We start from the raw sequence: 5,712 nt of genomic DNA, 5'->3' as shown, positions 1-5,712 counted from the left end.
CCAAAATGCTGTCTTTTACAAGAAGTATGAAATGTTATTTTGAGGTCATCTTTTCCATACCATACGAAGACCAATTCTGAGATTCCCTGTAACAGTATGACATAAGAGATATGCTGCATTTGAGTACCTCTTTGTTTCTGTATTCCTTAGTTACTATATATATATCCAGCTATTGCAGTGGTTTTCAACCTGTGGGTCACATATCAGATATCCTGCATGTCAGTACAGTTCATACCAGTAGCAAAATTACAGTTATGAAGTAGCAACTAAAATAATTTTATGGTTGGAGGTCACCACAACATGAACTGTATTAGAGGCTCACAGCATTAGGAAGGTTGAGAACCACTGATCAATAGGTTTATGTTTTCAAGTTAGTAAACTTATCTTTTAGTTCAGATGATTTTGAACCCGATTCTTTTGCTCAAATTTACCTCCCTAAAATACACACAGTTTTGGAAACTTAAAAAGCCAGAAAGTTGGAAGCATAATGCCACCTATCAAATACATACATAGTCTCTGGTATTAGTACCACTGTTTTATGCTAGGGCAACTATTAATGGAGTACTTTCTTCAAATATTTATTTGTAATGACTTGCGTGTATGTGTGTATGTGTGTGTGTGTGTGTGTGTACTTTGTGTCTGGGTATGTTCACATGAGTGCGGATACTCACAGAGGCCAAAGGAATGTCAGATCCCTGGAACTGGAGTTAGAGATGGTTGTGCCCTAGCTGACAGAGGTGCTGGGAACTGAACTATGGTTCTCTGCAGGAGAGGCAAATGCTAACAACCATTGAACCATCTCTAAAAGAGTGCCCAGCCCCTCTCCCTGAAACTCTTGTTTTCTTCCTCTTCTTACCTGTATGTTTCCAACCTCTACTCTTGTTCATTAAGAGAATTATATAATCTGGCTGGTGGCATTTATAATAGAATAGCTTCTGAACTACGATATTTAGAAAATTTACTATCAGTTTAAATAGTGAACTGTCACAAATTTTTCATAATAAGTAGATGAATTCTGTTTTAAACTAAGGCTTCTTTATACACAGTGAATTCTTTCAATCCTAGTGATTTTTGAAAAACTATAAAACAAATGCATTGTAATAGCATATAATAGTTTTATGTAATGCTTACATTTTATATAGATTTCTCAAATAAAATAGGTGATATAGTAAATGATAATTTAGTAAATACATACTCTATGCCAAAACACCACTAACTTTTAATTCAAAGTTCTTTTTTAAGTTCTGTAATGTCCCTTTTACAGTTCTTCCCTTTTAAGAAAGTTTAGAAAAAAAGTAGAACATTCCTGAGATCCTCATTTTTCTTCATTATACATAAATAACTTTTTAAGATTTCAAACACAAAGTCTTAAATTTTTTATCTTACCTTTTAATTTCTTTCAGAAAAGCATGAAGAAAGCAAATATATTAACTACTAAGTTGTGTTCACCTGACAATTTTTTTGAACTTTATTTCAGTAATTGCCTAATAAGTTTTCTTATGTCTTACTAATATGCTTGAAGATATATAGTCTCAAACTATTGGGGCAAGAATAGCTCTGTTCTCCATGCCTTTTTCTAAAAGTTCTTTTTTAAAAAAATTTTGATTAGTGTACAAAATAATGCATTTTATTTTATTATATGCATATATGTTATATATATGTGTATCGTGTGGATTCCTTTCACATTAGCCTCTCTCGTCCTTCCTCATCCTGCTGGCTTCCTTTCCTCCTCTTCTGTTTTCATGTATTATTTTTATATGGTTAAAGCCAGGTTACATATATATGATACTTATTTTTTAAATTCTCCATTTTAGTTCCCTTTCTCCCCATAGTTTCTTTCTACCTTTCATGTAATATGTATATGTGTGTATTTGTGTATATATATTTCATACACATACATATCTAGAGTTGACATAGGACAGAAAATATGTATTCATCTTAATCTGGTTTACTTCATTTAACAAACTATTAATTGATTTTTCATTTTATTTTACGTATATGTATGTTTGGCCTGGATTATGTCCATGCATCAAATATAGTCAGTGCCTTCAAAGGCCAGAATAGGACATCAGATCCCCTAAAACTGATGTTATAAATGATTTTGAACTGCCATGTCGATTCTGGGAATTGAACCCAGATTCCCTGGAAGAACAGATAGTGCTGTTAACCAGTGAACCTTCTCCCCAGCCCCTTAGCTAAACTTTTTATTGGGCGCACACAAACGCACACAGACACACACACGCTATAGGGATATGGAATGCTTTGCATATTAGGTCAGCTTGTGGATTTTTATAATGATCCCTCTTTCTTATTTCTTAACTCCTAATACTATACTGACTTCTGGTATTGTTTTAGTTGATACTAATAAACTCATGGCTCTTTTTTTTTTTTAAGAATAGCACTTGAATTTTTTTTATATCTTTTGACATCTCATCGCTCAATGTCTTTGTATTTTAAAGTCCTGCCTATAATTTATTTTATTATTTTTTAATCCATCATGACATTTTAAAAATTATAATTTAATTTCCTTTTATGGCATGAATGTTTCGCCTTGCATGTACAAACATCTGTTTGCTATGCCGGTGCCTGGTGCCTGTGGAGATGAGAAAAGGTTATCAGATCCTCTGCAATAGGAGTTGCAGGCAGCTGGGAGGCATTCTGTGGGAGCTGGGAATCAAATCCAGGCGTTAGATCTCATTACAGATGGTTGTGAGCCACCATGTGGTTGCTGGGATTTGAACTCAGGACCTTCAGAAGAGCAGTCAGTGCTCTTAACCACTGAGCCAACTCACCAGCCCCGAAGATATTTCTTTTTGTTGACCTTTATTTCTTTTTCATTTATTATTTGTGTGTGCACTACAGTACACATGTAGAGGTCAGAAGTCAGTGCTGGGGAGTCAGTTCTCTCTTTGAGCTAAGGTCTTTGTAGAGGCAAGGTCTTTCCTACTGTTTCTGTTGCACTGTCCATTCCAGAATAGCTGGGCCAAGAACTTCTGGACAATTCTCTTGTCTTCTCCATCCCACCTTTCAGTGAGAGTTTTGGGATTATAGATGCCTGCTACTACATGCAGCTTTTTTAGGTATGCTCTGGAACTTATTTATTTATTCATTTATCTATCTACTTTGGTCAGCTTATCACAAGCTAGTCATCTGGGAAGAAAGAACACCTGTAGGCAAGTCTCTGAGGCATTTTATTGATTGATTGATTGATGGGGAAGGGCCCAGCCCACCATTTGCATTGGCACCCCTGGGCAGGTGGCCCTAGATGTTACAAGAAAGCAAACTGAGCAAGCTGTGGGCAACAAGCTAGTCAACAGCGTTCCTCTATGGTGTCTGCTTCAGTTCTCCCTTACTTTGGTTTTCCTCAATAAGAAGTATTGGTAGTTTCTAGGAGCCTTCCAGTAATATTTCGCTTAGTCACTAGGTCTCTTATTTGCTTCAGTTATTCAGTTGTTCCTTCCTCTTGATGAATTTGACACTTGAAAATCTATACTGCTCATTTATAACAAATGAGATTGATCTTAGCAACAGTATTCTGATACTAATGATGATATGTTATTCTCAAGATATCACTTCAGAAAGTAAATAATAGTGGCATACATTACCACTGATGACGTTGAACTTGACTAAAACCTAGTTCCTCTGGAATAGTTATTTTTCTTTTGTAATTAATATTGTATCTTCTACTAACTTGATTTTTGGGTGAAAGGAAATTTTAAAGAAATAATTTGTTCTTTTTCCTCAGAAATTTTGTGATTAGTTGCCTTAAATTATAATATCAAATCATTTTAAATTATTTTAACATCAATTTGGCAGGTCTTTATGCTGGACAAATGACTTTTTGATGAGATAGCCTTAACCTATATTTTCAGAACACTTATTTAACTTGAAGTTTGCTGCAAAAGAACTTAATAGGAATGCCAAGAAGTGTGATAAAGAAGAAAAAGCTGAAAAGGCCAAGATAAAAAAGGTAGACCACTTTTAATATTTTTACTTTTTAATTCACAAAAGAAGCACAACTAGATATAGTTGTACTCTTTAGGTAAATCATTAGCCTATGTAGTTAATAATGCCTTCTTTACTATGCTTAAACTTCATTGCTATTTATATGTATAAACATAGCTTACAAAATTGTATACTTTTGATTGCTGCAAATAAAATCTGTCCTTAGCTAATTTCATTCTTCTTGAGAAGCCCATTTCTGCTGATTCTAACACCCATGCATTCTAAGGTTTTATATCTAAACATTGTAGATAACTGAATATTGGGCTTTGGTTATTTACTAGCAAGTGTCACAGGGCACAGTACATAGTTTTCCTCAAGGATATGGTAAAAGGTTTCAATGAAAACTCAGCAGAGAAAACCACTGCGTGGGGCAGTCTGTAAGATATAGGTTCATACTTCTAAGAGTACTTTTTCAGTGGAGTCACACTGGAACAAGCTTAAGTTCTCTAACAAACCATAACATAAATGAAACATTGCCTAACAGAAGCCCTGGACATAGAATTCTGAACATTTTATTGGCAATCAGTTATATTTGGACTTTTTACCTAGAACATGCTAGAATTACAGATCTCTGGAATGAAATTAGTTTTTTGACACAAAATACTACTGTTTGCATAAACAATTCAGCCATAGTGAAATATTTTTATCTATATATTCATTGTACATACTGATGGATTTTGCAGACATTTTCAAACAGGCATATCATATATTGTGACAATATTCATGCCACACTCTTCCCTTTATTCCCCCTCCAACTCCTGTTCATTATTTCACACAGTCTTACTTCTGCTTTCATGCCGTATAGGCATATTTGTAGTCATGTATCTGTATAAGAGCTAGGATATACAAATGAGAGAAAATAGGCTTACACTGAGTCTTGACTTATTTCATGTAGTCTTATGTACCTCATTGCATCCATTTCTCAGTGAACAAAAAATCTCATTCTCACTCTGGTAGGTATCAGTAATACTCCATTGGGTGTGGACATGTTTGTAAATGACAATTTTCTTTTCCCAGCTGTTGGTGTATACCTAACTTGGTTTAATAATTTGATGATTATGAATAATACTACAATAAATAATGGCTATGCAAGTTACTGTGTTACATGTTGATTTAGAGTCCTTTGAATATATCCTCAGGGATGTCGTGGCTAGGTCCTATGGATAATCTATTTTTAGCTTTGTGAGAGGCCTCCATGTTCATTTCCATAGTGACTCAACTAATTTATTTTTCTGCTAGCAGTATGTAAAGGTTACATTTTCCCCACATCCTCACTAGCATTTAATGTTTACTTAATGATAGCAATTCTGAGCAGCTAAGGCAGAATCTTCATTTTGTTTTAATTTTCATTTCCGTAGTGGTTAAGGTTCTTAAACATTTTTCTTGATTATCTGCTCCTTTTAAAAATGTATCTTTTGAAACCTGTTTGCTGATTTTATTATGCCATTAACTGCTTAGATTAGAAGCCATTTTTAGCAGTTCTGGATGTTATCCCAAATAGGTTACTAAGGCAAATGCCAGACTTAGAAGTAAGACTCTTGAAGGATAGCATCTTCAAGCAGCATGCTATGTTAATTAGATTGTGTACATGTGGATTTCCATAGGTTTCTCTCATATTTTCTTTTTATTGTTGGAGAATTCCATAAATACATCTGATATATTTCCATTAAATTCACTCCCACCCCGTCCCCATTGGTCCCTCCTGTA

This window comes from Mastomys coucha, chromosome X, assembly GCF_008632895.1.
Source record: "Mastomys coucha isolate ucsf_1 chromosome X, UCSF_Mcou_1, whole genome shotgun sequence".
NCBI lineage: Eukaryota > Metazoa > Chordata > Mammalia > Rodentia > Muridae > Mastomys > Mastomys coucha.
Note: the sequence above shows the minus strand (reverse complement) of the source record.